At 48.5% G+C, this 13,204-nt stretch overlaps 1 protein-coding gene across 43 annotated transcripts in view; it reads right to left on the bottom strand.

Moving 5' to 3' along the window:
- Nucleotides 1-10,043, bottom strand: part of LOC121595917 (zinc finger protein 271) — a 70,872-nt gene extending 60,829 nt beyond the window's left edge. For 39 of the 43 annotated variants that reach the window (XM_041920313.1, XM_041920326.1, XM_041920328.1 and 36 more), the window contains exon 1: nucleotides 9,869-10,043. The gene's annotated coding sequence lies outside the window, so the exon portion shown is untranslated. Of the gene's footprint in view, nucleotides 1-372; nucleotides 794-856; nucleotides 943-2,141; nucleotides 2,407-8,524; nucleotides 8,820-9,868 lie in introns of those variants that run through there. The other 4 variants (XM_041920316.1, XM_041920317.1, XM_041920315.1 and 1 more) reach the window with 4 other exon arrangements.
- Between the last annotated feature and the right edge of the window lie 3,161 nt (nucleotides 10,044-13,204).

The following is a 13,204-nucleotide window of genomic DNA, read 5'->3' as shown; positions in this document are numbered from 1 at the left end:
CGCCTTCTCGGGACGGATTAGAATCAAGCGCAAAGCGCGATTTGCTCATCAACACACACTAACACACAACAGCATGGTTCACGCACAACGCAATTACCCCTTCCCCCTTTTCAAAAACGCATCGAACACACCAACAATTTTGCCCCGAAAAAGCGAGATGTTGCACACCTCTATTCTTAAACACCAAAAAGGAAACAAAAAAACGAACGAGCTATGACAGGAACAGTAGGAGGAAGAAATTGTGCAGCATGATACACCAAAAAAAAAAAAACAACAACAACAACAAAATCACACACACACTCCTAGACGACTTTTCCCTCGGGGGCAGGCAGGCAGCACCCGACAATCGAAAGTCAATTCCGCGCGACTTACCACAACCCCGCGCTGCCACCGCTGCTCACTACTAATGCTCAAGAAATGCACCACACACCTCTAGCTTAAAGGGCGCGCACAGCGCAGGCAGGTACGCAAAACAGGCAAATGGCGACGCGCACTTCTCGCTTCTCCTATGCACAGAGACACGAGGGGCAGCAGGCAAGCAATATTGTACGACGCGAGGTAGTGATGGGCAAAAGAGGCCCCCCTAGAGCCCCGAACACGCGAAAGGAGCGCGCAGCTCGCCTCTGATCTTTAACGCACACTGCTACGAAGAGGGACAGGCAAGAGGAAGAGGGTCTTGTACCGCCCTCCGCTAAAGGTAAAAGTAGCAGCAAGCAGGACAGGGTAGGGGCAAGCAGCAGCAGTCCCAAGCAGAGCTCTAGTCTAAAGATATTGTACACCACTAGGCACACACCACACCACCACCCCACCAATAATAAGAATAGCAGCAACAGCAACAGTATAGCTCAAAACTCACAGAACACACGAAAATCCTAGACGGCGGTGCGCGGCAGAGTGTGGTGAGAAACTGCTCTCTAAACCCGCACCGCGATCGCTTCGAACCTGCGAGAGCGCAAGCAAAGCAACCCCGATGACGACGACACGACACACACCGCCACGCGACGATGACGCGCCACACGACAACGGGAGCGGCGAGAGCGGCTTCCCGGTAAACCGTGAGCGAGCGAGCGAGCGAGAGAGCAAGCGCAGTCCCGGGGGGGAAAAGTCACAGCACAGTGTGTTGGGACGGTGGTCAAACGCGCGAGCGGGTTTGTTTTTAAATTAAGACCCGGTTTTCTATTTCCAGCTAGGAAGCTGCAATTTCAACCTGTCAGTGGAACAATATTGTTCTCGTTCGGGTTGCATATCCATTTGACGACAGTTTACGTTCCGCCATATGGGATTTCAGTCCTTTTTTCTGCCCAAAATAAGTCATAAAACTTTAGGATAAGCTTAAACATATCGAACAGTTTTAAACCTTTCTTGACGTAATATTTAATTTTCAACACAAAACAAAAATAATTGAATAAAAATAAATCAATCGCTTATAAACTAACCTGATCGAGGTGGTGACTGATAAGCGTTTGTTTACAGTGTTTCAGGCTGATTTTGTATTAAGTGTTGACATGATATCAGCTGCCAAGTGTCAAACACCATATAAAACCATACAATGTTTCAAAAGTGCATGAAAAGTAGGATAGATGTTAGTTAATACCTTGATTTTAATTACGTAGTTGAATCTACAGTCCGAACACTCTGGTTAAACTTCGCTTCCCTGCCAACTATTGAATACGTGCTTTATAGTTGGCACGTTTCTCCATACAAAAAAAAAATCTGAAATTTTTCTCGGCATGCCATGAGATTTTTGTGAAATTTTCAAAACCCGGTTTTCGCATGCAAACGCATGCTTTTTAATTGAACTGTCAGCCAACTATCGAGCGCTCAACTAAAAAGCGTTCAACTATTGAATTCTGACTGTACTATCAAAATACGAAGAATTGTTCAATACAAAAACAAACCCTCCCATTAGAATGATTTTCAGAATTAATAGAAAATCTCAACGACCAAACAATCCCAATAGCAGGCTTCATCAACATACGGAACTCTTTAATTTTTCTTAGAATTTCCCTACAACATATTTTCCCGTAATACTCGCACGTGTTATTCCACGCACTTTCCCATGGTGCCGATGACGCTCCGGCAGAGCACCGACGCACAGCTTCTTTTACTGCCCGTGTTCTCTCCCTCTCTCTCACACTTACTCTTTTCCGCATCAAAGCGCGGTACACCAGGGTTCTCTCGCTTGCCCCTTTCGCTCACTCGCTTTAGACGGGTCGACCGCGCGGGGACCATCATTCTGACCGAAGAGGAATGCGCCGCGCACGACACACGCTCTTCTCTCGCTCACCGCTCCGTTTGTGGAAGAGCGAAGAGCGCGGTGTGCGTATGCGCGCGCGCGCACACACACGCTCCCCTTTTCTCTTTCACTCCTGCTGCCTTGTCGCTTTTCAGAACGGAAAGGCGAGAAGGCGCGTGTGTGTGTGTGTGCGGGTGCGCGTCGTTCAGCAGCAGCAGCAGCAGCGGTAGCGGCAGCCATTCCGAGATTCGTGGTCGGTAACCGGTTCCGCGGTACGAGCGCGAGCGCGCGCGCGCGCACACTCTTCCCTTCCGCACACACGCACGCACGCACACAGACGCTCTCTCTCTCTTGTTCTCTCTTTTCGGTGTACTTTTCTCTGCTCGCTCGACCCGCCGCCGCGCGTTCAACCGTGTCGGATTCTTTTTTTTTTTCGTTCCTTTTTTTAATGTCATTTATGCACAATTTCAGGTTTTCACAGCGCTTGGGGGCAAAAATACAACTTCCCTGTCTGTGGCACCACGAGCGAAGGGTAAAATGAGTGCATAACATTGTAGTTTTTATTTTATTATTTTGGTTTCTCCCCCCCCTGTTTTTCAACCACAAAAATGCACACACAGCTGCACCTGACACGCTCTGTTGCGTGGGTTGAGGAACATTTTCGTCATGGGGCAGAGGAGGGCACACAAAGAAATTAGAATATCTTTCCGGCTCCTCTTTCCCTTCCATCCCACACTCCCACATCACCCCCTTGCAGGATGCTTACTTCATTAGAATACTGTATGCCACACACAGCTGCGACTCACCCCATATTGCACACCACATTCGGCGGCGGCGGTGAGCGCTGCATTTTCTTCGCCAAACCCTTCTCTAATACCCAACCCAAAGCCTCAGAGCAGTGTCGCTCTCTTGTGTCTTGCAGTGCAAAGAATGACCCGCGGCGACCACACATCATTTCGGTGTACGATATGAAGAGGAAGAGGGGGGCTGGGAGGACGGTCGAGTCGCGCCATGTCGCGCGCCCTGCAACCGACCTACCACCACACGTTCATTCTTGTTCAAACAGCTCATTCTCATACACACACACACACACATGGCTATTGCTGCTGCTCTCGTCCGCGTGCGCGTCGTCCCCTGGCACGACATTTTAATCATTACATTACTGCTTCTTTTTCGTTTTCCTCCTACTCGCCCCCTGTTACATGCGCAGCACCCCCTCTAAAAGGGAATGACTCGCCGCTTTTCACGGCGCAGAGACGCCTGCTGCGATTAACCCTCTCTCTCTCTCTCTCTCTCTTTCTCTCTGTCTGTCTTCTGGGCGCTGCTGTGCGGTTTTTGGGGGTTTGGTATGCATTACACACCGTTTGCTCTCTTTCTTTCTCTTTCTCTATCTGTCTCTCTCGCTCTGAATGGGTTTCTGTGTATGTGTCGTTGCGTGTCGTCGACTGCGAGACGCCCGCATTGTGAAGCCAAAGGCAAAGAGTGAACCGGATTCAAGCGCAGAGGGCACTCCGTCCATCCCCTAAAGGGAGAGGCCCCGGTAAAATAAACACACAGCTACATACACACACACACACACGTCTCCAAGCGAACAAAAGAGAGAGAGAGAGAGAGAGAGAGAGAGAGAGAGAGAGAGAGAGAGAGAGAGAGTTTCTATTGAAATGAGACAACATACATGCACACACACAACCACACATGTACGTTTTCGGAGGCGTGCGCATTCCTCACAGTCAGCCAGCCAACCCCAAACCAAAGAGAAGAAAAAAAACCCATCTCAACTTGGTTCACATTGAGGAAGCGAAAAATGTCCTTGGGCTGGAGCAAAGCGGCATTGTCGAAGAAGGCTCCACCAAACCGGCCACCAAGAGCAATCGAGCAATAAAATTGCACACTCGCCAGCAGCACACCCCTCCAAGCTCTCCACACACAGAAGGTGTTCTTCTCGCGCGCACAAGAAACAAAATCACCACCACCTGGGCGAATGGGGTATAATAGTAGGGGTGTGCGCGCAGGGGAAGTAGGCTGGAGGTTGCCGCACAAAAACGCACAAAGAATCACCACAAAGCCTCTAATCGATCCGAGGAAGACTCATGACTACTCCCCGTAATCCTTGGTGTGATGATTTAAGTGCTGGAGGTCTTGGATAGAGAGTGCCAAATAGAATAGAAAGACTAGAGTCTTATGCAGCGCAAAACACAGCTTGCAATTGTGGGGTTTATAGAAGATACCTTAAAATAAAATAAATACTGGCTCTTCTCTTTTTCACCAGCAATGTCCATTTAGTCGGGCTGTAGGTACTAAGAGATGTAAGAGGTGTACTTAGAGCATTACAAACCATTTGCATAGTCAATAGGATAATAGAGTTGCCAATAGGATTCATTTCTACTTCCAGTTTTGAGGGAAGAGTCGCCTAAATATGTCCATACCTATAGAGAGCTCATGAGCCTCAGAGATATTAGTAGTTGATGAAGACACACAGGTACATACATCCTACTGCTTTATTCCGGTTAGTCCATGTTGTCAACTCAACTCCATGTTGGTTTAGGATCATAGCAGGCATAGATGTAAGGTCAGGACATATAATTCTAGTGTTCGATAATATTGAGACAGAGGATGATGAATAACAAACGATCGCTTGCTTCGATCACAACCATTTGGAATACAAAACAAAGATATCATCATACCTCTATCATCAATTACTTGAATTGAAGGATTCATGTCCCAATGGTGTTTGATAATCAATTCGCGCCAAATCTGATGACTATTGGAGCGCGTGCTTGGGAGTCTTCAGGATTGCAAATCGCACTGTGTATTGAATGAAGCCTACTATGGACTTAGTCCATGTAAAAGGACTTAATCTCATGCGAATGACATGACTGCGACTTTTAAAATCAGCATTAATCTTTCACTTGCGCCTACATTCTTCTCTCGGATTTTGTCAGATTTTGACAAGATACATAACTCAGAGGACTATGTGAGTACTCGAATGATAAAATTAAGCCCTCAGTTTTAACAGCCGACAACTTCCAGGTATTTTTGCTGACTTGCTAAGTGTTTATACGAGATCGATCGTGTCAACTTGGACATATTGTCATGTAAATCTGCTGAACACTACATAGATTTCGACCAAGGCACGACCTTTTGCAATAGGCCTTTTTCTGATAGAAACTGGGATGATGTCAGTATCTCATCATCGTAAACGAAGCTGTTCACAGATTGTACACGTCTGCCACATACTGCTGCTACCAGACAAACTGAGCAAGCTGTGACGCGCGCGCTCGTGTCAAAATATGCTTATGCTGCTGAAACGCATGCCACCTTCCTTTGATAGCAATGGAATTTGCCGGCCGCCGACAATGTGTGCGCTTGGTGCGCTCTCAGCACCACCAAAAGGAAACAAAAAGGCATTACATGCAACTGGAACATTATTTGCAGAGCTGCAAGCTTGGTCCGGGAAGTGCCAAATGGTAAGCTGGATGCACCGAGAGTTGCAGCCGCTTCATTTTTGGGTGGGAGAAGGGATTGGCAAAATTGTTCACCCGTTGCAGAGCAGCAAACGGCCACGGCCAGCCACCAGCGTTCGCTAAAACGTCGCGGAAACACACACACACAGGAACACAGGCGGGGTGGGTTTTATGCTTCAAGAAAGAAGATGGCAGCTCCGTTCCACACACACACAAACATACACACGGATACACACCTCACCAGGGGCCCGGTTTTGTGAAAAAAGAGAACGAGATAGATATATATATAAATATAGAGAGAGACAGGGATAATGTGACCGCCTCGCTGCTGGTGTGAGAGACGGCGGCACGCAGGCGCAATGCAAAAGGGTAGAAAAGAGGCACCACAGCACCCTACCAACTCCCCTTCTTTTGGGGGCCGGAAGGGAGAGAGATGAGAGGGATGGAAACGAACTCGAGCCGGGAGTGGACCATGTTCCATGTAAAAAGACGCCGACAGAGAGTGAGCAAGAGTGAAGAAAACTGCAAAAATTGCTTTTTCCCTGTTATGGGGCCGGTGAAAGGAAAATGTGACTGTTTTCTTTGGTGATGGGTTTTTTTCCTGTTTTTTTTTTGCACACAGTAATTTGATCTCGGTTTTTTTTTCTCGTTGTCACACCGGGTTAGAGGTTCACGGAAATGGACTCCAAAACACACACACACATACACTTTTCTGGGGGCGCCGCCTGCTGGGGGCTTGATGCGCGCATGTTCAGAAAATCCCTAAAAAAAAACCCCACACCCCCCTCTCCTTGCTGGTACCTTGCCAGACAAGAAAAAGAAGGGGAGCCATCTTACCCTCTACCACTAGGAGACTACATGGGGTTTGCACGTCGGTGAAAAACCCGGAACCAGGAAAGGGGAGGGAGGGGGTGTGTAAGCAAAAATGGTGAAGCAAAAATAACATTTGCAACAAATTTTTCCCCCCCCCCCTGACTCGACCATTGTCTGTGTGTGAAGGGCCAATTTTGTCATCCAAGTGACCAAAGCAAACACCAGCAGCAGCACAACATCCTAAACCAGTATGTTAAGACGATATGCTTACATCCAAGCAGGTAACGGACGCGGCCCCATTTTCCTCTCCCTTTCCGGCGGATTTCTCACACCGTGGTGCGAATTCTGTTCGCCGGGTGATAATTATATGGTCCCGAAACAAGAGGCTGGAGGCGCTCCAGAGTCAGCGAGTAGGACTTATTCTTTTTTTTACCGCCAACCCCAACGACGATAACTAAGAAGGATATGTGAATAATCTTATGCATACGCGATACGGAAAATGGTGCCGGTGCCGCCGGTAAATTGCTCCCACAGCTTCGAACAATGTGTTACAACCTTTTTCCCAAAACACATACACACACACACAAACACTGGATGACCATGCACTGGAGAGAGAGCAATGAAGGCGGAGGCGCCGGCCATTGCAAAGGTCAAGAGAGAAAGCCTTATCAGGAAATGCACTTTACACGGCGCAAAATATAGACATACACACACACGCACACACACACGCACGCACGCACCACCATCATATCTCACTCGCTGCATGATGGACAGGAACACATCACACACTCGTTGTTAAACAACAAAGTTGCGGTAAAGGGTCCGCGCGCGCCACAAAGTTTGACAGCAACAGAGCAGCAACTAATTTGTTTACGCGCGCACACACACACACACACAGCCGCGCGTATCAAACCCCCGACGGAGGAAAGGGCTGTGTCTGTCTTGTCTGGCTGGCTGGGCCGAGACACAGCCACAACACCACAAACACAACGAACATGTTGATAAGATAAATAAAACACACCCACCAGCAGTGCGCACGAATTGAAATCGTCCAAAAACCGTGGACACTCAACACACGCAACGCAGAGGTCGCGAGCAACACCAAGCCGGCTTGGGGCTTGTGTTCGGCAAGCACACACAACAACAAAACGCCGCGCAATTATCAAATAATAATAAATACACACTCACACACACACACACGCCTGGACACGATGACCCACGAAAAAGGGCGAAAACAGAACGAAATGTTTCCCGCGGTTTGTGAAACTGTGACTGACGCATACACCTGAACAGTTTACTCCTAATGACAAGAACAACAACACAACGATCAAAGCACACTAGATTTGAAATTGATTTCAAAAAAAAAAACAACGCCGTTATCACACACTTTGTCGCTTCCTCACGGTCTTCTCTTGGATGTTTACAGTTTGTACCATAAAATTGTAACAAAAAATCCGCTTCACGTGCCAGATGGCTTCATTTATGGGAGAATTTCCAACCAACGCCAACATATTAAACCATTAAAATTGCAACTTTACACCTGAGAACATAATAAAACACCTAACTTGCACTGTTTTATCTATAAAAAAATACGAAAAACTCCACTTTTTCACCTGCCTCCGTCGGCAAATAACAACAACAAGAACCGTCCAAACCAAACAACGACAACCAACAGCTGCAAACATACGGTTTTGTTTTCATCCACCTCTACCATCAACACCTGCATTCGTTGCACATTTTTTTAAATGGTGGACGAAGGTGTCCCCCGGGTGCAATCTCCTTCCCTCCTCCTTCAATAAGCTTTCCCGTCGGAAAACCACCGTAATAGCACCGCGCACACAACAACTCAAAACTCATCGTGTTTCCCACCACGGAAAGTGAATTTGTGTGTTGTCTCCGGCTAAAGGTTAACAAACGGCCGGTTAACATACTTTTCACCCGCTGCAACGTCCTCAAAAAACTGCACAGAGAGTAGAGTGTGTTTGTGTGTGCCGGGGCACGGCCCTACTACCTGCTGCTACTGCTGCTGCTGCACTCTTCGGTGTGTATTTTAGGGCTGGGTCCCACACACCACACACCAAGAAAGGATGGTGCTGGCTGGCTGGCTGGCTGGCTATTTTTGCTTTTCTTTTTTTTCTCTTCTCTGGTATTAAAAGCACCGCTGCTTACTACTGCTGCTGCTGCTGCTGGCCGGAACCGACCCGCGCTAACCGACACCGACTACTAGATTGGTGAGCGAGGTGTGACGATGTGCCAAGCATCGAAACAGGAGCCGCCACCAGACCCTTTTGTGTCGGACAGGGCGACCCCGTGTGTGGGGAAGAGCGAGAGCGACCGAAACGATGGCAATAATAAAAAAAAGCGGAAGGATTTTCAGCAAAAATGCCCTGCGCTCATGTGCTCCATCAAGCACACACACACACACATATATATACACCGGAAAGGGATCCTTTTTCTAGTACCGCTTCACCACCCTTATCTAGATGCGAATTAAAACACACACACATACACAGCGAGCGACGGTTTGTTCCTGGACGAGACGAGGAAAAAGTGTCATGGCGACCTTTTTCGCTTTCCTGGTTGTGTACGAGCGACGAAACACGACCAAGCACGCACACGCACCGCAGGGGCCCCCGGCGGGTATCTCAGGCCGTCTCGCTCACGCGCTCGGCACAAAGACGGCAGCCGCTGCTGAGAGAAGGTGACGCTCTCTCTCTCTCTCCTTTCTCTCTCTCTCTCTCTCTCTCTCTCTCTCTCTCTCTCTCTCTCTCTCTCTCTCTCCTTTGCTCTCGCCCCTATACCCGACGCGGAACCTGTGCTGAACTGCTGAATTCTGAGCGGAACGGCATCAACGCTGACGACGATGATGATGATGGTGACGACGACGACGGCAACGGTAATGACGGGAGGAGGAGATGGAAAAGAAAGATTTTGCTTCCTTCCTCTATTGCAAAAAAAGGCGCTCAAACTCCCTTCTAATACTGCATATTTTCGATTTTTCGCGGCAAATAACCTCAAACTGTTTGGAAATTTCATGTGAAAAGAGGCATCTTCTACGCACGAAACGCACACACACACACACACACACACACACACACACACACACACAAACGCATTACAAAACGAACACCAGAATCGGGAAAAAAACGACGCGTTGCTCTTGAGCCTACAGGGAAAACACAAGCGCCCGGGAAATGAAGAGGAAACGGCGCTGCCCTAAACACACTAGACAAGCCCGCGCGCGCCCCCGGAGGAATTGAAATTGATAGACAAGCGCGCGCGGGCGAGAAAGAAGCACAGCAATAACAACAACAACGGCAACAAAAAGGAGGATAAAACAGACCAAAACACTCACATTTCAATTGCACGGCTTACTGCGGCTGCTGCTGCTGCTGCTGCTGCTACCTGCTTGCACTTGGAGAGGCCTCTGCTTCTGCTGCTTCTATACCGTCACTGGAGCTGGAGCCGGAGCTGCTGCTGCTGAAGCTCTTCTCTACCCGCTTCACTGTAACGCACTGGTTCGTTGGTCTGCGACGAGGGGGGTACGACCCGTCTCCGGGAATTGAAAACGTTTTATCGACATCACCACACACACACACGCGCGCACATGGAATAAGGGAGCGTGGAGAGAGAGAGAGTGTGTGGTAGAAGAGAGCAGGTAAGTGGAAGCAAAACCCCAGAACCCAGCGCGTGCAAGCAAGATAGAGCGAACAGCAAAACGACGCAGCTCACACACAGCAGCGCACGAAATGGGAAAAGAGGAAGAAACAGCGGGGGGGGGAGCTCTCGTTGTACACTCACACACTGATACAGGCGCTGCTGGGCCCGTCATGGTTGAACGCGCGAGCGTTCTTTCTGCTCTTTCTCTCTCTCTCTCTCTCTCTCTCTCTCTCGCTCGCTCTCGCTCTGGGTTCTGGGCGAATGACGACGCGCACGGAGACTGGCTGCGTACGTGCGGGAAGGGACGGCGCTTTTTGCTTGCCTGGCTGTGCCTGGCAATTGTGTGCGACGACGACGATGACGGTGGTTGCGGCGACGTTTGTTGACATTATGTCATTTTCCCTTGATCTCCCTGGGCTGTATTTTTTTTTCCTCTTCTCTTCCTCCTGATACTTCTTCCAGATGACTTTTGAAGGGTAATTAAAAAATGTTGAAGCGCCCCTTCTGCCTCCACCCGCCCCATGTAGGGGAGGACATTTATTTAAATTTTCCCATACAGCATTTGATGGATTGCTACGAGTGTTACGTGTGTGTGTATGGATATATGATTTCGGTACGGATAAGCCCCAACACCCGCATGCAAGTACGTGTGTGTGTGTGTGTGTGTGTGAGGTGCTCCCTTCACCACTCTCTCTCTCTCTCTCTCTCTCTCTCTCTCTCTCTCACTTCTGCACGCGCGCTCGCCTATGTGTGTGTGTGTGTGTGGATAGCGGGGACACACGGTATTGAATTTTTCGCGGGGAGCGTGCGTTTCGACAAAATGTCGGCCGCTTGCGCACTGACGCAAGTGGTGGTGGTGGTGGTGAGCAGCCTCTGTACGCGTACAAATGAGAAGACATAAAAAAACGCCGAACAAAACGGAAGAAAATCATGTAAATTTTACATTTGTTGCACCCCCCCCCTCGCCCTACTCCCCCCCCCCCCCAAACCATGGGTTGGCGGCGAGCACGCGATTATTGCTCATCAATTTACCGGCCGGGCGGGCCCTACCGCACGACGCTGAAGGTTATCAAGGCATTTGTTGTTGAATTTTTAATATGCCGGTCGCCGTCGCCGTCGTCGCTGGTTGTTTCCCGGGCGTTTGCTCGGCTGCGGTTTTGGGCCGAACGGGGAGCTCTTTGTAAGCCAAGAAAAAAAAGGGGGGACCCTCTCTTTCATCCCACACACCACACCACCAGTCACGGGCACACACACACAGTGAGAAAATCCATTTTTTCCACTTTCTGTTTGTGTGTGAGCGTGATGCGGCACGGGGTGTGAAACGAAGGGTATGCACACGCACACCACCACACAACGCGTCGCCTACCTCATACACCCTTCCTCGCACACACACACACACAGAGGCGAAACGCGTTTGCGGGAAGCAAAAAAAAACAGAAAAACAACAACAAAAAACTCCATCCAAGCAAACGCGTTTTGCAAATTTTCTCTCTTGTTCTCTTTTTTTGTTTTGTTTTTTTTTCCACATCGGCTGCTTTCTCTCCATTGCGGTGAATTGAACCGGCTTTCAATTATTGCAGAATTTCAGTTTCTTTGCTTACGAAAAAGAGGAGTAAGGCGTTTTTGTTTTGACTAAAAGTATAATTTTTCTGTTTTTTTTGTTGTTTTTTTTTTTGTTGTAAAAATGACACAAAAAGCGTGTTGATGTCACTACAAACCTAATCATGTAGCTTTTTTTCTTCTCCTTCCTTTCGGCACCGTCACCCTCCCGCATGACCGTTTGTCCCGCTGTGTAACGCTTGCGCAATTTAAACCGCTCGGCCACGTGCAGTTGACCGTTACAAGGAGCAACAAAAGCATTTGCAAAACCGAACAAAAAGGACATTCAGGTAGGGAAGTCCAATCACTGCCCACGAGACAAGCTCTTTTTTCTTTCATTCCCCTTTTTTGTTTTTGTTCTGTTGCAGAAACAGCAGAAACAATTTGTCACCGACCCCATGCACATGGCCATGTGGTTCTGAAGCATTTTTGGGAAAAAAAGCAACAAATCCTTAGCAGGCGGAGGAGAAAGTGATTTCTGCCTTTTTTTGTTTGTTTGCATGCATTCTCTCTTGCTCTAGCATAGTTTTTTGCTCTCCCTCTCTCCCTTTCTCTCTTTGCGTATCCTTTTCTCTCGCCTTATCCTTTTTCATATGGGGGAAGGAAAAAAAGCCTTCTTCCCTAGCTAGAAGGCATTGCATGCTGGGTTGGCGGACGTCCGCACTTTCGAAGGGCATCGAGGCAGGCTCTGTTACTTTTTTGTCCTTTTATCTCTCTCTCTCTCTCTCTCTCTCTCTCTCTCTCTCTCTCTTTCTCCAGGGGAGAACTGCTGCCACAGTAATTTCCGCTTGTTGTCTTCTCAACCGCGACCTTACCCATTGCGCACCGCCGTCTAGCACACCATCACGTCTGGTAACGGTGGGGGAGGTGGGATGGTCGAATTTTTCCTTGCCGCCTTTTGGGGGTGGAAGAAGAAAAAAAATGCTTTTTCTCCGGCGTTTACGGGGGCAGCCGGAAATGGAAAGACTCTCAGAAGATTTCTGTCTGGCTGGCACACACACACACGCAGCATAGCACAGCGCGACCTAGGAGACACCGTCGTTGATGATGGATGATGATGATGATGGTGATGGTTGTTTCTGGTAGAGGAAGGGTTTCAGCCCTTTTTTTTTTCATTTCTGTCTCTCTTCAGGGCGTTTGGCTTTCCGTTGCCCTTGTTCTGGCGCGTGAAGGATACGTTTTTTTTCGCTTGGGCGGGTGGAATGTGAACGAGCCTTTTAACCTTGTGCAGATAACGGAAGTGGCTAGCGAGCAAAAAAAAAAAAAAGGAAAACAAGTGCCTCTACACAAGAGACACACAGAGAATATGAAATGTGGCATCATATGTTCCGGAGATTGTCTAACATTAAGAGGGTTTTTTGGTTGCCATTTTCGAGGGGAGGAGTGGGTGGGCCTTTTTATGAGTCAGTAGAGTGAAGAGATTTTCATGCTT

Source organism: Anopheles merus, chromosome 3R (assembly GCF_017562075.2).
Source record: "Anopheles merus strain MAF chromosome 3R, AmerM5.1, whole genome shotgun sequence".
NCBI classification, from domain to species: Eukaryota; Metazoa; Arthropoda; class Insecta; order Diptera; family Culicidae; genus Anopheles; species Anopheles merus.
Note: the sequence above shows the minus strand (reverse complement) of the source record. Positions and strands in the feature narration are given on the sequence as shown.